This window comes from Parasteatoda tepidariorum, chromosome 4 (assembly GCF_982258835.1).
Source record: "Parasteatoda tepidariorum strain Cologne lab strain chromosome 4, Ptep-v5.0, whole genome shotgun sequence".
NCBI lineage: Eukaryota > Metazoa > Arthropoda > Arachnida > Araneae > Theridiidae > Parasteatoda > Parasteatoda tepidariorum.
The window spans coordinates 75745431-75770674 of record NC_141758.1 but is presented as its reverse complement, the minus strand read 5'-3'; the positions used below and the strand labels follow the sequence as shown (position 1 = coordinate 75770674).

Below are 25244 nucleotides of genomic sequence, written 5' to 3'. Positions count from 1 at the left end.
ATGAATAAAATGAACCCAAGATATGTAGCACAATGGTATTTTAATTTCGTCGTTAAAAAGCATAGCTCCACATATTTTAATTCTTTTATATACTGAGTACTTTTTATTGAATTCGGGATCTTTTAAACTTACACATCTTTTTCAAACGACTCAACAAAAAGAAATACCGTGTTTCTGCATTTCAGCTTATTTTGCGGACGATTACTTAAAAAATCAATATCTGAAGTCAAGAGTAACTGGTTTTTCGCACAAGCATGGCTTCTTTTTTTATTTTATTCAATGGTAGTAAAAATGAGAGGAATAAAAAAGAAAAACAAATATTTCGTTTAAATTGAAAGGCGAAAAAGATGTACTAAAAGAGTACAGAATTTTTTATCGTTTTCTATAGAGTTGCAACTACAAAAAAAGTATATTACACCACAGAGACGCCTAAATCTGAATCTTTTCAAGATTGAAAACCTATGCATGCAAATGTGACAGAAATAGAGAGGAACCAGAGGAGTCAAGGAAACACAGCTGCAGACACAGAATCACAGTATTCTTAAAATAACAATAATTTACTTTAATAAAAAAATTTTACTTCTAGTCGTCTATTGGATTAAATGTATCTTCAGATAATCTTAAATAAATTTTACTGGAGCATGTGTATCCTTAAATAATCTTAAATATCGTATACTGAAGTAAGTGCATTTATAAATAATCTTAGATATTGTATTCTGGAGTGAGTATATCTTTAAATAATCTTAAATATTATATACTTGCTTAAGAGTATCTTTAAATAATCTTAGATGTCGTATATTGGAGTAAGTGTGTCTTTAATCTTAAATATTGTATACTCGACAAATTGTATTGTTAACTAATTTTAGATATTGCATATTTGAGTAAGTGCATTTTTAAATAATCTTAAATATTATATACTTGCGTAAGAGTATCTTTAAATAATCTTAGATCTCGTATATTGGAGTAAGTGCGTCTTTAATCTTAAATATTATATACTTAAGTAAGTGTATCTTTAAATAATCTTAGATATCGTATACTGGAGTAAGTGTATTTTTAATCTTAAATATTGTATACTCGAGTAATTGTATAGTTAACTAATTTTAGATAGATATCGTGTACTGGAGTAAGTGTATCTTTAATCTTAAATATTGAATACTCGAGTAATTGTATCGTTAACTAATTTTAGATATTGCATATTTGAGTAAGTGTATCTTTAAATAATCTTAGATATCGTATACGGGAGTAATTGTACATTTAAATAATTTTAGATATCATATACTTAAATGTGCCTTTAAATAATTTAGATATCATATAATGGAGTATATGTGTCATAAAGATAATTTAAATGAGGTGTGCAAATTAAGTAATGAGATTTGAAGCGCTACGTTCTGTATAACAACCTTAGACTGATGCAGAAACACGTGCAGCGAAAGGGCTTCAACTGAAAGAAGCAATAGAAATGTAGGAAGAATCCCTGCATCTTGGGTTTTCAGATTTAAACAACAAAAAAGGATCATGCCATACATCAAGGACGGCAAAGCGCCTTTTCACAAAGCAATCTCATTAAACGTGTTTTTTGTTAATAAACACATTCCTGTGGCTTCTCAATCTCTTTTCTCCCTTGACTTGAAAACTATTGACCTTTTCCTCATGCCGAGATTGAAAATTCAAATCAATGGTTGCATTTTGGAACGCTCGAAATTTTTTTAAATGCTGTAAGCGACCAGATTAATGCTCATTCAGTTCCAATGCTGCTATTAAGATTGGATGAGCCGTCATCAAAGTGGCATAGTTTTCCAAGGGAATTATTTCGAGGCAAAGAATCTTGAAGTATTGTTCTATTTAAAACAAAAAGTTTTTAAAAAGTCGGTTATATTACTTCATTTACGAATCGTACTGTGAAAAATAAATGCATCGTTTATTAGAAAAGGTAAAAAAGAAACACCTTAAGAGTACTTGTTTTTTAGAATTTTCTTTTTTAAGTTAAAGGTGTAAAAAATTTTTTATTTCTGTTATTAAACATAAGTAAGAAATTTTATTTTATTTTATAACCGTCGTTGAACAGCCAACCCAATTTGATGGGTTTACGACTACTAATGTTCAACTCCTTAGCCTTGCAATTTTGAACCCAATCCAGAAGACAAGGAAACTCCTGGATCGAGCATTGGAGGAAATTTGCCTTCGTGGAGGACTTTTTGATGGAGCTAACCCGCATTTGCGTTACATGGAGAGGAAGATCACGAGAACCTCCCCCGGTAATCCGGACGGCAAGGGGACTCTAACCCATGATTCGTTTACCACTAAGGATATTTCACGTCAGCACTGTGGTCGGTGCAAGCCGGATGCGGAATTCGTATCGACTGGGATTCGAACCCGGTTCGCTGCATTGGAAGGCGAACGCTCTATCCCCTGAGCCCATCACGGCTCATACGTCAGATATATCTAAGTCCAACTCTTTTGAAGAGGGGTAGGGTGAACTAATTCAAAAGTGTCAGCAAAGGAATGGAAAGATGGGGGCATGAGCGCACATTAATCAAAGATGCGAAAGGTGATGAGAAAGTCTAACAGTCAATCTAAAAACTCTTTAAGTTAAATATAGTCTGTCGATCTGAAAAACACACAGAGTCTGGGATTCGCTGTTGTTATTGAAACAAAACAAAAAACAAAACAAAAAAAACTCAGCAAGCATTTTAAGGAGAAGAGCTTTCGTTACTTTTCTCACCAATTCCTGTCAAAACTCATCGTTAATGTTTACCCCACACCACTACCCTCACCTTGAGATACTCCTCCCTCTTAACCATAGTCTCTGACAGAGCGTGGGGTATTCTTTAGATAGAAGCACAATTCGCAAAATAACAATGCTTTACTGGACGAACTAAAAAAAAAAAAAAAATTCTTTCCCGGATATCGTATTATGGAATAAGTGAGTCTTTAAATAAACTTCGACGTCGTATACTGGAGTGTGATTTTAAATTATCTTAATTACAGCAAACTAGAATAAACTCGTATTTTAATCAATAACCAACTAGAATGGGGTGGAATTTCTTAACTATTTCTTTTTCAATGCAAAAATTTGCCTCATCTTGAAATTATCTCCGAAGTCAGGAAAGGGATAAACTGGTTCTTTTATGTAACGAGTCCTGCTGAGAGAGGAACAAACAGACCACAAAGCCGGTAGATGAGTTAAATATTTACGCTTCAGCAGTAAGCTTGGGCTACAGTTAACTTCGCTTTATCACGAAATTAAAAGATGACTAGTTTTTTCATGAGTTGTCAATTGTTGGTATAAGTGTGCCATTTAGTTAAAAAAATCTTGAGAAATCATTTTATTGAAGCAAGTGTGTATTTTATTATTTTATCTGTCTTGGATGTAATTATACTCAAATTTCTGAAGAACCAAAAAGGTCTATGGGAAAGAAGTTTAAAAAATATTTAACTCACAAGTTTTGCGGTACGTGCCCTTGAAACTAAGCGCTATTTATGTCTACCAGTTACTTAGCGCTTTTGCATTTCTCGCACTGCTTTTAATTTATTTACACGCATTTTCGGTTTCTATTTGCAGATAATTGAAAAGTAAATGTTTTATTACTTTTTCATGTTCTCTCATGTTTCATAACTCTATATAACATAAAAACATAATGGTCTAACGCAGTTTTCCATTGTTGTCGGTGCATTTTTATTGGACGGAAAATCACATGGCAGGATCCAGTTTCTCCTCATTCAATTCCATATTGTTTCGGTTGTCATCAGCATAAAATTAACAAAAGTCCTAAAGGTATTGTTTTCCTTTAAATATTTTTGTATCCCTAATTTAAAGTTATTTTACAGTACTGCTATTATTAGCGAAAATTTTAAATTATGGTTGTGAACTCATCAAATTTGTTTGAACCATATAACCTTATAAGAATATTAATGCTATTTTAAAAAATTATTGCTTCGAAAAATCACTTCTGTTCACCAAGAGATCTAAATGTTTATAATACTAATAGATAGTAACTAGTGGAATGCGCTTCCTGCTCGCTAACGTTCGCCAACCCCCGAAAATTGCTGCACAATCTTATATGGTTTGCTTCGCAAACCAAGCTCGCTTCGCTCGCTACTAACTTAGGTACATTGCAAATACACAAAATTATAAGAATTCAAAACAATCATTCAAATCCATATAACAACTTTTTTTTTTTAAAAAAAATTAAATCTTTTTTGTATATACTAAGTCATTAAAATAAATTTGAATTCAAATAAATGACATGTAATTCGTTAAACCTATTAGAAATGTGCTATAGTATAATTCGTGATATAAATCAAAAATCGTCAAATAAATTCGTAACATAAAAATTCGTGAAAAAAAGCGCTTTCGACAAAATACTAAAATAGAGATCTATCGACAAAGACTACTCACTTCTGCCTAGCTTAATAGTATGAGATTGCCGCAGCTGATGCTCTCTGGTTATTTCAGTTTCCGCTTTTAAAAGCGCTATATGTTGAGCCACCTCAGCTAGATTTAGCATGTGACATTTTTAGCGGCAATCATTGGTCGATTTTACAGCGTTGCCATTCGGGGAGTTGTAATAAGGCTTTTTTTTGTCGCTGTGTAAGAGAAATATATATATAGATATTTGGAAGTGGGAAGTAGAGGCGCAAGCTTAGGCAATCAGAATTCCTTTTAGTACATAAATGTTAAGTGAATAATTTTAACTTAAGTAGAAAAACTGTTTTCTGCCAAGAAAAAACAATTATTGCCAAGCAATCATCGGGGTTGGTGTGCGGTAGCGAACAGGGGGCTTAGTCCCCTGGTATTAACATATTTATTGAGCAAAATGAAAGAACCTTTCAGCTTCATTCGCTATAAGCATTTAATCGTCGTTTTAATTATGTCATCAACTTAACGTGATTTTAATTAGGTGTATATAATTATTTATATTAAGGAAGTATTGTATTATTATTTGATGCACTGTATATTTCTAGTACAATACCCCATTAAATATTTCGTATCTTAAATTAAAAGAAAATTATATTTTATTCATATGTTTCTAATATTTAAAACATTTGAATTGTACTCTCTTCAATGTAACTGTAAAAAAATATTTTTATATATTAAATTTAAAATGCATTTTTCCGGAAGAAAAAGTTTCTAAACTTTAAGAGATAGAATCAAACTTTCTATTTTTACAGCAAATAGCCATTCCACTTCGGTAATTCTATTTTGACATTTTGCCAAAAGTAACAAACAGTTCCATGAAGAAAAAAAATAGAAATAGAAACACAATGCTATGAAGAGATAAATCCGACGAATGAACAGAAGAAAAAATAAGTTATTTTCCCTTATCATCTGGCACAGAAAAAGAAGAAAAAAAAACACATATAAAATAATAATAGGATGTGTGAACGGCTCTAGGCACACCAGGTAGCATACAGAACTGCTCAGGGCGGTAAAGACCATATATCGATTGGATATCTCTTTGGCTTCTTGTTCAAAATGCCATTCAGGGCGGTGAGAAGACTTACCGTGAAGGAGGCAGAGAGGTAAAAGAAAGGAAGGCGTGTTCTGATCTGGGACCGATTATTTAGTCATTTTTAGCATTTTGCTTCGGTTAATGTTCCGCTAATTTTCATTCCCTTTCTTTTTTTCTATGAGAAAAAAATCCATAAGGAGAAATTCCCAAGAGTTTATTATATTGGCTTTTGTGGTTTTCTTTACTTGGGATTATTCCAACGCTGAATTTATAGTAAATACAAATTTTTATTTTTCGTATCAGCGTTTCAAAACTTGCGAAGATTTAGTTAATATTTATTGTTCTGTTTTTGAATAAAGTTTTTCATTTCTTTAAAGTTTTATCTTGTTTAATTTCATGTTCTTAGGCGTAAGACACTTATACACTGAGATTCAGAAGGAAATACTAAGAGATATGGACAAGGGGATTAAACTTTTAAGATGTTCGAAAAGAAAAAATTAGAAAGATCGAAAAATAATATCCTTGATTTAGAAACAAAACTAAAATGTGATCAACGAAGTAACTTTTTAATTAACAAAATAGTATATTGGAATTTAATGAATATATTTTTGATACAATACACTACATTAACCAGATTTTTTTTCTTAACTAGGCGTTAGTTCTTAAAACTCTTTCTTTAAAAACAAACTTACATCAGTTTTATGCAAGTCTTTTATTCATTATTTAAATTCCACAAATGAATTTTCATTTATAGAGTATAATTATAACCTCATCTTTTGAGAGAAAGATATTTCTTGATGCCTGGATAAAAAATATATTTCAGTCCCTAATGTTATACAACTATGATTATATTATATATTCGCTTTTAAACTCTTTCTTTAAAAAATTTTTATTACTTCTTTGCAAATATTATGTATGCTCTCTAAAATATATGAATAATTTTGATCAAAATTCGATTCGATATTTTTGGATGTAAACTATTTCAGAAATTTCAAAATTACTGTATAAACATGACATCGATTCTTAAAACATTACAAGCAATTCTGATCAAAATTAGCTTCTCTTTTTTATTTTATTTTTTGTAAGATATGTTTCCCAGTATCTAGATTTTCTGCAATATGAGGTTGCGTCTTTAAACTCCCAAAGCTTTTCTGATCAAGATTAGCGTCTTTTCTTTTTGGAGAAGATATATTTCCCAGTATCTAAATATTTCTGCAATATGAGGTTGCTTCATCAAACTCGGCAAGTAGTTCAGATCAAAATTAGATTTTTTTTGTAAAAAATACTTCCCAAAAATTAGATTTCCCTACAAATATGTCAATTTTTTTGATTCTTTAAACTTTATAAGTGATTCTAATCGAAAATCACCTCTCTCCATTTTAAAAGAAATTTCAAAATGCTCAGATAAGAAATCTTTCTCAATGACAGGATGAGAGATATATTTAAGTTTATAATGTTTATATGTCTCTATATAACAAAAAAACGTAATATAACACGATTTTCCAGTGTTGTCAATACATTTTTATTGGCTTGAAAAATCACACGGCAGGATCCAGTTTTCCTGTATAAATCTCTTTTTTCTATTGTTATTAGCAAAAATTAAGAGCAGTCATGTGGGTATTATTTTCCAATAGAATATTTTTATCTCTAATTTAAAGGTATAAAATCGTTCCTTTTCTACTCAGCTACTATTGCATTTTTGAATTTGAATATTTTCTAAATTAAAAGTTTGTAACTAAAACCGTTTTTTTATTTTTATAATGAAGTTCCATGATATTACCTTATTACCTTACATTTTAATAAAAACTTATTCAAATCAGTATGCAAGTTTGTTAACCGTTTCACAATAATAATTTTAGGTGCAAAATAATATTAATACACAATTATTATAGAGTTATATTAATTACAATAGAAATATAATATATTCACAATTAAAGTTATTTGTTAAATTCGTTCGATTAGTTTCATGCAAGAAAGCAAAAATATTAAATTACAACTGTGAACTCACAAAATTTATTATAACAAGACATGATTAATTTCAAATATTATTTAAAAAATGATTATTGAGAAAAATTATTAATTATCCCTAACAAATCTTAATGCAATCATATGGGAAATGTTTGTATGTGGAAAGTGCAATTTGCAATGTGTTCAGCCGCGGCTGCCACGATATGAGTTCTAATTCTATTCTTCTAATTCTAACACAGACGCGACGAGCCCGTCGAGCGTATTGAAAACGTTTCCAGCTCTTTCGATTTGTACTGAGACTTCTTAGGCTTAATGCAGTGAGCTCAGATACCTTTAGGATGATTGGAAACTATACCGTTCATTGCGCAATTAGCCTGATTTATTTCATGCTGTTTGTGATAAGCTTCGAGAGGTAAAAGCTTAGTGTTAATAACTTTATTATGGGTTTATTACAATTAGCTAAGTAAACAAATCCTGACTGAGTATTACTTTGCAAAAATCTTAATAAGCTAAAAGGCATACTGGCTTATTGTAATAAAAAACCTGAAAGTACGAAACAGATAAAATAAAAATAAAAAATACTGTAGACGCTTCAAATTAGCCTGGCACATTGTAAAATATCAACGACCTTTGCAAAGAGTAGAATTTTTTAACTAACTTAAATGGGTGAAATTTTTTCATTCCGCTACAAGTTTAGAGATGTTAAGGCTTATTTTAAATAACGTTGTTAAATATTCATTGCAATTAGCCTAAGTAAACTCAGTCTGATTGAGTCGCTTTTCGCATATTTCTTAATTAAGTTAAATTCATATAGGCTAATTGTAACAAGCCCAAAAAATACCGAGCAATTTATATAATACAGATATTTTTCCTAATTAGCCTGACATTTTTTATCGCTCAAAAATGAAAATTACATTTACAAAAACAAACATTAAAAGTTTTTTTTTTTTTGAATAATGAATGAAGCTTTTACTATACCAGATATTAATATGATGCAAAATTTCATGACATTTAGTTACAGCAATATAATCTAGGAAATTAAATTATAATTCTATCACTTTTAATGATCTAGCTTGTCAAGGGTGTGTGCAACCTTCGAAAAAGCTAATTTAATTTAATATTTGAAATTACACATTACAGGAGAAGTTTCGATTTGGTCTTATGCCAAAACTAGAGTCAGATAATGATTTCCCCATTGAACCGTAGTATAATTTGTAAAAATGTAAAAAAAAAGACCAACTGAGAAATTTTTCACGTAATAAGTGTGCGATATGTAAGGAATGTCGTGCTTTTAACCTATACAATGGTGAAACAGGTACCCAAATATCTATGCATGTTACTTTAAAATACTGGAAATAATATTTTACTAATTATTCCTACTTATAGACATCAATATAAGCAAAAAAATGCAACTATTAATATCTGAACTATTTTAATTAAAAATATCACAAATAATAAATATTAATTATTAATATCAATTAAAAATATCACTTAAAATACGCTAAAGATGCAATCCGTATTCCTTTTCAAAAAAATTATAAATTGTTTTTTATAACGGGACCAGTTCAATTTTTTCGAACCTTTAAAAAATATATACTAATCAGATTAATTGATGATAGAAAAAAGTCTTATAATAGGTCAATGGTTGCATAAAAATACGGTAATGAATAAATTAGTTAGAATAATTTAAATTTGTAAAGAAACTTTTCAAATTATAGCTGTATTGAATGAAATCTATGAATATAGATAATATACATTAGTTCCTTTATTTAAAAAAAATACAAACATACTTTATACTTCACAACTTACTAAACAACCAATCATACTTCATACTATACAAACTTACATACTTCATTTTAACGAAATATCAAAAATAATTTCTAATTATATCCAATCAAACGTTATTTTAGTTGTAATAACTTGTTATGCTACATTAACAATCCCAGTATTGGATATTTAGTAAGAAATGAAACTGTCTAGTACAAAATTGTATCAAACTGTATTGATCTAGTTATTAAAAGGTGTAAGAATTTCTCAGAAAGTCTCGGATGGCTGAAATTTTCTTAAAATACACTAGCCTACACATAAATTAAAGTCATAAAAATTCATCCAATTTGAATAAAAATCATACCTTCGTGTAAGGACATAAAAATTTTAATGGTGCCATTCATTAAAAAAGCTAAAACAAACTACATAATTGTTAAAAGTGCAAATTTCGTTGTGTACAAATTCATCTAAAATAGCATTTAGTACCAGGTAGGAGGCAAAATCACAAGAGAATAAATTTTAATTTCGTTTTCTCGCCACAGCTGTTTGTCTGTATTATTCACAATTTTTATTTCTGTATTGCCCGAAGCATTTCTGCTTTAATATATAAAATTGACGTGATTATAACATTGACATAATTTTTTCCGATTTCTGTCGCTTGGATGTGGCGTCAACCTTTGTAAATCTTAGGCATTTGTCGATTCAGAAGCCAATCAGATTCGCCACGCACGCGTGACGTCGCTTACAGGTACCCATTTTAATTCTTATTTAAATTACATGGTTAGGCAAAATTATTTCAGTTCCTTACGAATTGCCAGTACCTGATTCTATCTCCCATTTGATCTCCTCCAATAATTTTTCATATGAAATAGGCTTCGAAATCTTTTTATTTCATATAATATTTTGTTTCTAGATTTCTAACAGTTATATCTACTGTCTTTAATTCTTTGTTTTCTACCAACATTCTTTCTAAAACTAAAAACATTCTTTCTCTGAATTTCCAATATCAACTAGTAATAAATCCAGCTAACTTATGATCAACACTATGTCTTTTCAACCTTTTCAATTGGCACATGCGGTATAACTTATCATTCTTCGTTTTCATTAATCTCCTGATGAACTTATATTTTGTGCCAAATGTAATTCTTTTACTTTTATTTCTAGGTAATCTGTTTAACCTTTATTTGTAGAAAAACTATAGTTTTCTTTTCTTTACTTTAACCAATGTCACCGTGTTACTATTTTTTTGCTCTGTGCTATCGTACCTTCTAGATTTTCAATTTGATTCCTTGTAACTGATATTCTAGGTTTCATATTGAAGTTTTTCATCTTACGTAACTGTTCGCCAATCTTTACTTAACTTACCGATTTCTTAATTTGTCTACAAACAGGATAGTGTACATTTTCTGACATGCTTCAACTTCTTAAATCCTTTGCACTTACGTAGTACCATTTCTTTTAGAACTTTTTTCAGTTTCCTTTCTATGGTGATTTGACATTTCATTTCGCCACCATTTTTTCCTCCGTCATTTTTATTTTATGTGGCTTATTATCAACAAAATATTTGCTTAATTTTACTATCCTTAAAACCACTTAAAAACCATTTTACGCTTTCCTTGTTTTCAACTGACATATTTGATCTTCCATCACTGTTTACTTAACAACTTTTCATCAGAGAGTTTTCCTTAATTCCTTTATCAAATTCAGCATTAATTTAGTCATCATCTCGATTTGTATTAGCATATTTTCGTCTTAAGGTTAGGAGGAATTACCACTTTTATTTTCCTTTTATTCAGAGTCCAAGAGATGTGGTTTTTGAGCAGCGAATAATTTTTTAGTTTTCATCTATTTTCGATGACGTTTAATTTCGTTTTCAGCACCGTTTATATTTTTTTAAAAATGTAAACATATTCAACTCTTTAAAAAAAATCTCGACATATAAAATGCTGGTTTTGAAGAATAATAACCCTTATGGCATTAACGAGATAATATATAATGAAACAACAATAGTATTTAGATGAAAAATAAAAAACGGACCTCCCAAATAACTTTTGATCTAATGATCGATCTTCACGTTCTAGGACTCAATCTTAATAGTTCGAAAGGGTGACTTAAAGTATGCCAATTAATTAGTGCTGACGATATTTTAAGTTACGAAATCAGACACAAAAACGTACTTTCTTCGAATAAATAAACATTTTTCTAAACGGATTCATATTTCTGGCCCCTGAATTATAGGAGATAGCCGCAATCCTTAAAATATGGTCCCAATAATTTGGTCAGGACCACGATCCGAAACGTGGACCCCTTATTGTTCATTTTACTTTTTGCGTATTTCAGCATATCTCGAGAACTTTTTAAACGAAGTGAAAAAATTTTGCACTCTATTGTAAAATTCGTTTAGCTAAAGCTAATTCCATGCAAAAAATAAACTTTACTGAGTATTTATTTAATAATAGTCTGAGTATTTAATAATAGTCGAAAACTTTTGAATTGTAAGGTATTTTTCGCATAATTTTAAGGAATGTATTTTCACGATCGAATTAAATTTGATCGAAAGGTTCCTGTGAAATTGAATTTCGAAGGAGTATTTTTAAAATCCCATTTCTCAGGAACTATTCAACCGATTTCGCCCAGATTTTAATTTGACCATTCAAAATTGCACTCTTTAAAATTATGCAAAAAATTGTATACCTTACAATTCATAAGTTTCGATATATAATATATATATATATATATATATATATATATATATATATATATATATATATATATATATATATATATATATATATATATATATATATATATATATATATATATGTTCAAAATGAAGAATAAAACAAAGAAAAATAATAGACATATGAAAAAAAAGGGGGGGGGAAATAATAAACAACAGTTTAAAAAAAAATATAAAAAAAAGGATGATGTTTTGCGGATATAATAGTGTGGGCTGAAGAAAAGATTATATCTTTTTTCGGTTTTTTAAATAAATTTTCATCCTTTTTTTTTTTTTCTTTTTTTTTTAAACTGTTGTTTGTTATTTTTTTACTTGTTATTTCCCCCCCCCCTTTTTTTTTCATATGTCTATTATTTTTCTTTGTTTTATTCTTCATTTTGAACATATTTAATGAGTTCTGTTCACTTGCAGCTTAAGCGCATTAATTGAAACTTATTGTTTTTCTTAACTTTCTTCGTGTTTTCTTGAATTTATATATATATATGTATATATATATATATATATATATATATATATATATATATATATATATATATATATATATATATATATATATATATATATATATATATATATATATATATATATATATATATATATATATATATATATATATATATATATATATAAAAGTTCAAAATGAAGAATAAAACAAAGAAAAATTATAGACATATGAAAAAAAGGGGGTGGGAAATAATAAGTAAAAAAAATAAACAACATTTTATTAAAAAAAAAAATGAAATGTTAATTAAAAAACCGGAAAAAAAGCCGGAAAAAAAAAGATATAATCTTTTCTTCAGCCCACACGATTATATCCGCAAAACAGAGTGCTTTCTGATATTGTATCAATAAAGCCAAAACAAACACCCCCTTTTTTTCATATGTCTATAATTTTTCTTTGTTTTATTCTTCATTTTGAACTTATCTAATGAGTGCTGTTTACTTGCAGCTTAAGCGCAATAAATGAAACTTATTGTTTTTCTTAACTTTCTTAGTGTTTTCTTGTATTTATTTATTATATATATATATATATATATATATATATATATATATATATATATATATATATATATATATATATATATATATATATATATATATATATATATATATATATATATATATATATATATATATATATATATATATATAGATAGATAGATAGATAGATAGATAGATACGTATGTTATAAAAACAACACTTCATCTGGGGACCCACTGTCTGCCAACATACTGGAACTTTTCTGTAGTCAGTGGTTAAACTAAAAAAAACTGACTGCACCCCGAGGCCCCATAATGGATAAACTAAATAAGAAAAGGCCATAAAAAATCAAATATTGAAACAAAAAGGAAAATTCAATGATACACAAAAAAACACAAGTCAAAAGTACACTGAGTAAATACTAATAAGGACACGTCTACATATACGAAATATAAATAAAGATAAAGTTACAGTTAAAATAACCAAATCGAAATAAACTTTAAACTGCCAGATCCTTAAAAATTTTGTTCTGACCTCTTTCAAAAAACTTGAAAAATAGAGCAAAAACATTCAATGATTCAGAAATGCAATTAAGTGCAGAAAAATCCTGAATTTAACCGCATTGGCCTGCGGATTTTCAATATCGTCGGAATTAGTTGAGCTTCTTTAAAATCCATTGAATTAAACTATCTATAATTGCAATAATTAAAGGGAAAATTATTATTATCTTATGTAATTTTCAAATTCTTAATAGCTGAAAGAAAATCTGTTTTATGAGTACAAATAAATTTAAGCCTAAGAATTTAACTAATCAAAATATTCTTAAAAATTTTAAAGTATAAGTTGGAACGTAATAAATTTATAGCATAAAACTTATTCTCCTCTTTTATCGTATAATCTAATTAATATTTTTTCGTTATGAAGTTTAATTTCAAGATCTAAAAAATTGGCGCCTTTAGCATCTGAATTAGTCTTTATTAAATTAAGTTCTTTAGGATAATTATCTTTAATTAAATCAAAATTATTACAATCAAAGTTAATTAAATCATCAGTAAATTTAATCCTAATTAATAAATTCTGTTTTAAAAATGTATAAAAATATGAGAAAATATGAGATGTATAAAAATATGAGAAAATATTAACAAATGCACTTGACTAAAAATTACCTTGAATTTGTTAGAAAAAACATGTACCATTAATTAGATAATTTTCAAAAATTTTTATATTACATAAATTAGTCCAATCTTCTCTAATAATATCTTCATTATTCAAATATTTATCAAGAATTTCTAAGCAAAAATTTCTTAATTCTTTATATTATTGTATGGTATACTCACAAATAAATTTTCAAAATCATATGTAAGAATAATATTAATTTTAGTGTAATTTAAATATTTAATGACGTCTTGGTTATTATTTATAATAAAATTTTTATCATTAGAAATAATTTTATTTAAAATGATGTTCAAATATTTAAAAAAAAATTTGCAGGAACAGAATTATAACATCCAGTACTGCAAGTAACAAATCGAAATTTAATCATTTTTTGTGGAATTTAATAGTTGGAAATATATAGAATAATTAAAGCTATTGATTGAAATTTTTAAATATTAGTTATGCTAATAACCAACTTAAAATTACTGATTCACAAAAAAAAATTATAAACATTCTGTGAACGTGAAAAATCATAACATAAGAAATAATTAGAAAAAAAAGAATCATTACAATATTAGTTAAAATAAAAATACAATCATAACTAAAATTGAACTCTAGTGAATTCATTGAAATCGCGAGGCATAAAGGGAATTAAGCAAATCTTCGCAATTCTGAGAGCATTTTGTATAAAAAGTTACTATTTTTTGAAGCATTTCATCTACAATAAAGCATCTATATTAACTGCAATATTTGTTGCAACGTTTTTCAATGAATTACATATTTGAAAGTTTTTATCTGAAACAATCACGTTTAATACTATCCTAAAAACACACGAAATATTTTATTTACTCAGTCTTCAAAAAATTTCATTCTATTTATAGTTTTCTCGCTACATTTATTTTAAGAGCGGGCTTAGACTGTGTTATTAAACTTTTTCTTGTTCCGAAGAAATAGAATATAAAAGAAATCGAAGCTCCAAGACTCTCGACGTTATTTCAGCTCTGATTCGTAGTGAACGTCGATATAAACTTTTGCGTGTGTTCTAAAAGTTCGATTTATCTTTTCTTGATAAAATTCAGTACATTCTATGATGGCGGATCTTTTGAAAGAAATAAAATGAAATGAATAAATATATATCTACCATTATATATTTTATTTTCTTCAAATATTTAGATTCTGATCGTATTCTTTATTGTAGATATTATTTCAGGCGTATGAAAAGAGGGAAAGGAATGTTTTTGACATGAATTAGAATATTATTCTAATAAAATATTGGAAAATAAATATTATGAATCAAAACATTTTCCATTTAATGTAAAGCATGGATATATTATGAATCATAAAAGAAATTATAAATTAGAGTTAGTTTGATTATTTTAACGTTAAAAATGCTGATTGTTGTATTTTACTCTGTTAGTCAAAAAGAGACTGAGTTAGAAAAACAACAAGGAACAGACTTGTCAGGAAAAAACATAGAATAAGCTAGTCAATAACGTTTAGAACTAGAAACATTTAGAACAAACAAAGAACAAAATAGTTTAGATTATTTAGAACTTAAACTAGAAACATTTCAAACAAACAAAGAACAAAATAGTCAGAAAAGAATGGTCAAGTGCAAGTAAGGAAAAGAATGGTCAAGAATAAGCAAAGAAGAGAATTTGCAAGAATAAGCAAAGAGATGAATGGAAGAGAACAAGAAAAGAAAAACAACGCTCAAGAACAAACAAAGAAAAGAATGGTCAGGTGCTAGCAAGTCAAAAACAAGCGAAGAATAAACTAGTCAAATACAAAAAACAAATTGATCAAGAACGAAAAAAAATGGAAAGGAAAGAAAAATTTTGAAGAACAAAAGACAAACTAATCAGGAGCAAAGAATAAACAAAATTAAGTTTTTTCCTTCTTTTTTACAAAAAAGAAGGTACATACAAAATACATACAAAGATATAATTGGACTAGTTCCTGTGAAAAACATGAGTGCATCAGATTTGGTCAATTTTACCAAAACTGCTCTCTCGGTGTTGCATGGTTTGTCATTTAATGTGCTTCTGTCATCTCAGACAATAATAGAATTAACCGGAATATGTTTCAAAAATTTAAAACTTCAAGCTGGGGATTCAATTTGTATTAAAAATTCTGTGGATAATTCTCGTCCCCTATTTCTGTTATTTGATTCTGTGCACATCGTAAAATCCATACGAAATAATTTACTAAATCAGATAGATACAGAAGGAACATTTGTGCCCCCAGATTTTGAAGATTTTACCAAAATCGTAGATGTGAAATTTTCTTTTTTACGAAAAGTTTTTAACATCGAACGAAACTCGATTGTTAAATATGCCCACAAGTTGTCTTTTAAGACAACTTATCCAACTAATATTGAGAGACAAAATGTCAACCTGGCATTAAATATTTTTGATGAAAGTACTCAAGCTTCAATTCAGATATATGGGGAACAAAACTGTTTCTCAAACTGACAACCTACTATTCAATTTTTGAAAACAGTAAAAAAGTGGTGGGACATCATGAACATAAAGAACACTAAGAAAGGTTTCCTTTAACGAAATGCTACTTCTTTTCTATTTCGCTCTTTAAGAGTTGAAAGGTTTCATCTTCTTGGACATTTTCTTGCGTGGTTAGATACATGGAAAAAGTTGAAACTGAAGCCTCGCTGTGGATATTTTTCAGAAGAAACCTTTTATGCCCTCACCCAAACAACTCGATGCATGATATCCTTAATTGAGCATCGCTTGAATCAAGGAAACGCTTATGTCATCACAGGCAAGTTTCAGACAGACTGTTTAGAGTCCAGATTTGGCATTTACCGACAGATGTCTGGTAGCAATTACCATGCTTCTGTAATTGAAACTGCGAGAAAACTTCGAATCAAAATTATCCTCACTCTGAATTCAAGCAGTTTGGGGAACATTTTCTTTCGCAGTTTATGTGGTGATGATACTGCAATTACCATGTTTCTGTAATTGAAAGTAAGTGAGAGAAAGCTTCGAATCAAAAGAATCCTCACTCTGAATTCAAGCAGTTTGGGGAACATTTTCTTTCGCAGTTTATGTGGTGATGATACTGCAATTACCATGTTTCTGTAATTGAAAGTGAGAGAATTCTTCGAATCAAAAGTATCCTCTCTCTGAATTCAAGCAGTTTGGGGAACATTTTCTTTCGCAGTTTATGTGGTGATGATACTGCAATTACCCTGTTTCTGTAATTGAAAGTGAGAGAAAACTTCGAATCAAAAGTATCCTCACTCTGAATTCAAGCAGTTTGGGGAACATTTTCTTTCGCAGTTTATGTGGTGATGATACTGCAATTACCATGTTTCTGTAATTGAAAGTGAGAGAATTCTTCGAATCAAAAGTATCCTCACTCTGAATTCAAGCAGTTTGGGGAACATTTTCTTTCGCAGTTTATGTGGTGATGAAACTTCGGATGATGTTGAAGAAGTGGACAATAGTGACTTCAGTGATGTCTTGTGCGACTTCAACATCGATGTTAGTTGTGATGAAGTAGAGATTCTCACATATATTTCTAGTTATTGTGTTTTCAAATTAAATCTAACACGCAGTATGTTTTTTAAGCATTTCGTAGTTAATCATAACATTCTGATTGAACCTATTCAGAGTCACTTGGCACCCATTTCAGAAAACAAACCCGTTCTTTTATAAACATCGTAAGCAGAGGAGGATAAAAGAAACCCTCAAGAGTAATTTTAAACATAATCATTCATGCATATAGTATTTTTAAAAACCTTTTAACTTCTGAATTTGAAGAAAACTTTCAAAAGTGTAACATGCCACAACATAAAGTTCTTGTAAACTTATTTAAATTTTATCTGGAGAACAGTAATTTGTTTTCACTACAAGAGAAATGTGACATCTGTGGAACTGAATTGTTTAATTCTGTTTGTAAAATTATCACCACCTTTAGTAACATTTGCATAAAAAATAATACCAAAGTGCTATTTGACAAAAATCTTGTAAATTTACAAGAACGAAAATTAAAAAAATCCAAACCTTGTTAATTTTTCAAGTTAAAAACTTGTGTTTTTTGTATATTAGCTTTAAATTTGGTATATCTATTTATCAGATATAAATGCTGAAATTTTACATTTATTTTTAACTATATACTTTGTGGAATGGCGGAAATTTCCTGTCCAGAGTATGAGTTAGTTCAATTTTATAATTAATTATCACAAATTTACCCTTACTGTGTTTATATCTTTATAAAATTTATTGAAAGAGTACTTGTACCATTATTAAAAAAACTATTATTTTTATATTGATTAACGTTGATGGGCAGTATATTTCTTGTTGGTAATATATTTAAGGCTTGATGATATCTATCATTAATGAAAGCTCTGGTGCTATTATTTTAAAATAGTAATTTTGTTTTCTACATTTAAATTTTTTTTCAAACTCAAATTCTATTTTTATTCTTCTCTTCAACATCAAAAAAGCTAACATCGTAAACTTTTAAGTTAGGCAATAAATGGACTTGCAAAATTATTGAAATGTGTTACTTTAACTAATAATGTGTCATTTTAACAATAGAAATTGAACTTGTATTTAACCATGCAAGTTAAATTTGCATTGAATATATGTATTACTGTAAATACTGATTAAGTTAATTTTTAGTGAATTTATAACACTAATCTATAGAACAAATTCTCTTGGGTGTACATTTGATGAATCAACTATTCTTACTGCTAGTAGATTAAAATCAACAATATGTTTGTAAAGTAATATGCAAACTTTGCTTTCATTATTGTAAAATTATAGTTATGGATTTTATGTTGTTTATGAGAAAATTGAAATATATAATTTTCCATAAGGCACTTTCTATTTATAAAATTCTCTAGAATGAGAAAAAGAACTGTTTCGGTAAGTAAAGATAAGAATGTTTCTGGTTAATGTTTCTATAATTCAAATATGTCTGAAATAAAAGAGAACTATGAAGAGATAAAAATTGATACTAACTATTTTAAAATCTGCATGTTTTATAACAAGAATAAATAAGTTTGCAAGAAACAATAAATAATTTCATTCGTACAGTTTATCACAATATATGCTTGTAAAATATATTAAAGTTTCTTGTCCTTGAGGTTATGATGTGGAAAAAGTACCTTAATTTTTATATTGTATTGAAAATTAATGAATTCTCGCACTATTTCCAAATACTATTTCAATAATGTTGAGTTCGGAAACATAGCTACACCATTGCATTGTATTATTAAATTAACCTGTGTTGCTTGTAAAATAAAATTTTAGTTTTCTAAACTTATAAGTAAGGGATTGAACACAATCATATAATGTATGTAATATTTAGTATTGAAATGAATACACTAATAAATTTGTTATACCATGAAACATTTCTGTTTATTTTGTCTTAATAAATTTCCTTTAATGAACTGTCTCCGAGTAAAAAGTCACCTGATATTAATGATTTATTAAATGTATTTTAATAAATGAAATTAAATGATTAATTAAATTGTATTAATTTTGAGCAAATGAGAGAAGCAAATAATTTACCGCAATATATGTTTGTAAAATATATTAAAGTTTCTTGTCTGTGAGGTTATGATGTAGAAAAAGTACCTTAATTTTTATATTGTATTGAAAAGTAATGAATTCTCGCACTATTTCAATAATGTTGAGTTCGGAAACATAGCTACACCATTGCCTTGATTCATTAAATTAACCTGCGTTGCCTGTAAAATAAAATTTTGGTTTTCTAAACTTATAAGTAAAGGATTAAACACAATCATATAATGTATGTAATATTTAGTATTGAAATGAATACACTAATAAATTTGTTATACCATGAAACATTTCTGTTTATTTTGTTTTAATAAATTTCCTTTAATGAACTGTCTCCTAGTAAGAAGTTACCTGATACTTATGATTTATTAAATGCATTTTAATAAATGAAATTAAATGATTTATTAAATTTTATTAATTTTGAGCAAATGAGAGAAACAAATCATTTATCACAATGTGTGTTTGTAAAATATATTAATGTTTCTTGTCTGTAAGGTTATGATGTGGAAAAGGTATCTCAATTTTCATATTGTATTGTAAATTAATGAATCCTCGCACTATTTCCAAATACTATTTCAATAATGTTGAGTTCGGAAACATAGCTACACCATTGCCTTGCTTCATTAAATTAACCTGTGTTGCCTGTAAAACAAAATTTTAGTTTTCTAAACTTATAAGCAAACGTTTGAACACAATCATATAATGTATGTAATATTTAGTATTGAAATAAATACACTAATAAATTTGTTATACCATGAAACATTTCTGTTTATTTTGTTTTAATATATTTCCTTTAATGAACTGTCACCGAGTAAAAAGTTACCTGATACTAATGATTTATTAAATGTATTTTAACGAAGCGATCGTGTGTCTTTATCGAAGCGATTCTTCCTCTTCTATCACCGCCTTCCATCAAACGGCTAGGTATGAGTCACTCATTGCTGTCGTGGCCTTCATCCTTTCTCGGAGGTTACGGTTTATGACAACACAAAAAAGAAATATAAATAGATCACTAATAAACAAGGCAAATCTCTACGGCATTGCAAGTGATCATTACATCATCTTTCATTTAATTGCGGTATTTAATATTACATCATTTCCGATGATGAAATATTAAAAATAATTTGAAATGCGGGAACAAAAAGAATATGAGAACAATGCGTAGCTGTCAATCAAGCCTGAAATACAAGCCATACATATTTATTTTGTATTGTTTAAAACCTTATATCTCTTTATGTAGCAGCTTGGCACGCTTTTTTTATTTTATTAAAACTGTTTTATTGTTTCCGAACGCAACTAGAATATTTAGCAATTTATCTTTTTTTTTTGTAGATCATTCATAAGTTACTATCTTTGTAGTTGGCGGGAAAAATCTGAATGCAACTTCATTTTGGTGAGTGTTACAAATTACGATTATGTATACGAAAAGTAATGATATTTAAAAACGATTATTTATATAAAAAAGTAATTATGTTTGAAAATCGCGATCGCAACGAACTATAGGGGGCGTTGTTGCATGAGACGCTTACCTGCGATTTCCATATGAACCGTCATTCAGTTACTCTGGAGACGTCGTTAATGTAGCGTGTAGCATTGCAACGTTCCTTCTTTAATGTGGCTTATTAAATTTAAAAAAGAAAAATGCTTGATCTTCTTTCTTGTACAACCGAAAGCAAAATGGTATCTCTTTTTATTAGAGAAGGAATATCCAAAACACATCGGAAAAATATTTGTACATTAACAGAAAAAAATATGTATATTCTTATAAGAGTTAAAACCTAATGCCCGAGAAATAGTATTACTAAATTTAATGATATAACATGAAAGGCCCATTTAAACTTTACATTCTATAGTTTTAAGAATCATATTAGTTCAAAAATTAAAATGAACAAAAAGTATACATAAGCCTCATAATTTTATGGAATTTAATTTTGTAAACAACGTTTTTTGACAACAATTTTTATCAAAAAATTTCAAGTTTCAATAAAAATCATTATTTAGAAACTAAGAAACGTAAAATAAAGAATGCTGACGAAACAAAAACAAAAAAAAAACAATTCTTTTTTGTCGCCATTTTTAGTGCTACGAATATTCGTCTTTGGGATTTGCCAAAAACAAAACAAGATGAAATTTTATTTTTTCAGGAGGGAAATATTTTACCGAAAAAACGAAAATGTACCAATTCCCACAACATAAAACTTTATCTTGGCAAACGTACGTTTTGGAAATGTTATTTCATTTGGAATCTTATTCATCAGAGTTCATATGGCGATATGATTGTTTTGAATCTATGCTAAACTCTATATCGGCTCATTTTCCACCGAAATCCAATTAACTATTTTGATTTTAAATAAAGTGTTTTATTTTATGAACTGTCGCAAAAATTTTAAGTTTAGATTGGCGGCACTTAAAAAACGGCCAAATCTGTAGCGGCGGTGGCGTTAATACGTCGTAAGTACCGAATTTTTATTCCATACTTTTCTGAATCATATTATTTCAAACATTGGAATATACAAGAAGTATACATAAACACATAATGTTATACCATTTAATTTTTCAAAAGTATTTTGAGAACAATTTTTATCAAAAAATTATAAACTAAAAAACGGAAAATAAAGAATTATTAGGATAAAAAAAAACGATTTTAAAAATTATTAACATTGAAATAAAAACTTTCATATTGTTTCTTTTTTTATTATTCTTATAGTTCTTAATCAGACGTAAAAAACCATTCTGTAGAGAACCATCATCAAATGAAAAAAAAATATTTACAAGCAAATTTTTTATTGTAAAAATCATTGCACTTACCTGATTTATGATTCCCGGAGAATTCCAAAATGATAAGTTCCTTGTTTGAAAACTTTATTCTCAAATAATAGATACATAGTTTATACCTTCATTACTTTTAGATAACATACTACACAGCAAAATTTTATAATTGATATGAATTTGGATATGTAGCTAAAAACAGAATAGCTGAATTCTAGTTGAACTTATTCTTTCAAAACTAAAAAAAACTTACCAAGAAAACGATTTAAATTAATTAAGAATCAGCACAAATGGCACTATTTCAAGTAACTTGGATAATTTTTTATTGTTGTTTTCCGAATTATATGGATACAGAAATATATACTATTCTATAACGAAGAAGAATATGCTATAACTATTACAATTCTGTATGTTCTGAATTCATATTTATTCACTGGAATGACGAAAGCAATGTTGACTTCACTTTAATTCGTAATGAATTGAAGACAGAAGAAATGCATTTTACCTTAATACACACATCTGTAACAGTATCCGAAATCGGAAGTCATCAGTTGCAAGTTTGTTGATAATAGAAATTAAAAATAATTGAGGAATTTTTCTTCAAATGTTTGGCGTGTTCTGTTCCTGAAAGATTTACTAATATTCTGGAGATTTTTTTCAAGTTCTTCGGCCTTTTCCTTAGGGAAATTTTGTTTCTTATTTGCTGCTAAAAAATGGCGTCTGATTCAGTCAATGACTTTGATGGAACTAAATGAAAACGTGATAAATTAATGTCCAATATTTACAGGCTCCCGCTAGACGGCGTACTCGAGCGTTGCGATCGCGAATTGTATGCAGTAAATTTTTAGATCTCCAGTAGTGATTGTTCACGATGATGTAGAAATACTACATCCATATGCTTTATTGAAAATTATTTTTAAAAAATCTCACGTGTTACTTTTTTTTTCTTTTTTTTTTTGAATTTTTCTTATTAACTGCATCCATCTCTTGGTTGATTTCAAGCATTATTTATTTTAAAAAATATTCATACATTTAAGTGTTAAGTGCAGCCAAATAAAATGAATGTTTCCGATGTAAGAATTGCGTCGAAAGGTTTCTTCGCTGTCTGTGTTGTCATATCTTTATTTTCCTATATATTCTGTAAAAATATTTGGTAATTGTAAAATTATCATAATAAGTTAAAGACATATCAAAATTTTTAAAATGTTTGGTGTCACTTGCTGCAGATCCCTCTACCCCGATTTGGGTCGTAACCCAAAGTTTAAGAATCTTTACACATAAATAACAATAGAACATTTTTCAATATTATGATCTAAATGATTAATGTTACACCAATTATATGAGCTGTATTCAATTAAAATAATTATATCCAAAATTATATTAATAAACTTCAAAACTTTCAAATCATCTAAAAAAAAACAAGAGAGATCATTCATAAGTAAAATGAAAAGCAGAGGGCTAAGCTGATTAAATTAATTTTAACAAAAAAGCTGTTTAAAGAGGTTTCAAACTCTATAGTTATTACTGATTCCAATATAAATGGAAAACTATTTTCACAACATATAACATCTAAATCAAAATAAAATCTCAGAGATTTCAAGTGTCACTAAAAATAACGTCCAAAAGCAAAGACAGGGGATGAAAAATGTATTTTTAACTTTAGCCTTATGGAACTATAAAAAGACTTCCTGGAACACTTTTTTTCTCTTTCCTAAGGGGAATAAAATATGTATTTTTATGTAAAAGAAAAGAGTTTGTGTTCTAAAGTGTGACTTGAATTTTTTTTTTCATTTATCACGATTGCTGCTTTAACCAGAATGTCGACCACTAATATGGGCACCTTGAACCTTAATGCGATGTAAATCTACGACAACTTTAATGAGATGTTAAATTGAACCATTTTTCTGTCTAAGCCTAGTAAAAGTCAGTCAATAAAGCTTAAGTCAATCAAGCTTAAAATATATGACAAAATGAACCAACACCCTGGCAGCAGAAAGACTCCAGCCATGTAGGGGGCGCTGTAGAATACCCGAACATTTTTAGATGATTTTACATCACGGAACGAAAAAAAAAAGTGCTGCTACTCTATTAAAACGTCCTCGAACTTGTTTCTAATCACAATTTTAAAGCAGAGTTGAATAAAAACAACAAAGAGAAAAAATTAAAATAAAAATTTCTTTCTGTTACCGACTTTGTGCAAACTGTCATTTTTTCAATTTTTTTCGTCGTGTCATCTAGGGGTAGTTTTTTTTAAAACTCCGTATCAACTGATTTGAGTTGTCAACGTAACGAACTAATGGCTTACCAAGAACTGGCAATGTAAACATCATCGTTCTTGAAAAATTGTGAGCTCAAGTTACAAACAGTTTAAAATCTTTTAATGTCACAAAATCGGAGGCTGGAAAGTCTGTTCGGTTGAAGAAGTTCTAGTTATCCTGACCAGGAAGGTAGGTTATACTTTAAAAGTCTTATCAATTGAGATAACAAATCATGCATAATTTTATGTTTTTAATTATTATATTGTTGGTTATTTAATAATTAACTGTTTGCACAAAGTCACCCCATCTTACGCTCACCAACCCCCGAAAATTGATACGCAATCTTATAAGGTTTGCTTCGCAAACCAAGCTCGCTTCGCTCGCTACTAACTTAGGTACATTGCAAATGTACAAAATTCTAAGAATTCAAAACAATCATTCAAATCCATACAACAACTTTTTTTTAGAAAAAAATTACATCTTTTTAATGAATACTAAGTCGTTAAAATAAATTTGAATTCAAATAAATGACATGTAATTCGTTAAACCTATTAGAAATGTGCTATAGTATAAAATCTTAAAGCGTAACAGCACGACTGAGACT

The 25244-nt window shown here is 28.3% G+C and overlaps 2 protein-coding genes across 9 annotated transcripts in view; one reads left to right on the top strand and one right to left on the bottom strand.

Annotated features, from left to right (window-relative positions):
- The window catches only part of LOC107436498 (sulfotransferase 1C2A), a 148198-nt gene that overhangs the window by 28966 nt on the left and 93988 nt on the right, over positions 1-25244 (top strand). For 2 of the 7 annotated variants that reach the window (XM_043050693.3, XM_087161377.1), the window contains exon 2: positions 20946-21006. The exons of 2 other annotated variants lie outside the window; for them this stretch is intronic. The gene's annotated coding sequence lies outside the window, so the exon portion shown is untranslated. Of the gene's footprint in view, positions 1-3176; positions 3335-20945; positions 21007-24433; positions 24830-25244 lie in introns of those variants that run through there. 3 more of the 7 variants (XM_071182444.2, XM_071182449.2, XM_071182448.2) reach the window with 3 other exon arrangements.
- The window catches only part of LOC107445793 (uncharacterized), a 124349-nt gene that overhangs the window by 35901 nt on the left and 63204 nt on the right, over positions 1-25244 (bottom strand). The gene's annotated exons all lie outside the window — the stretch shown is intronic.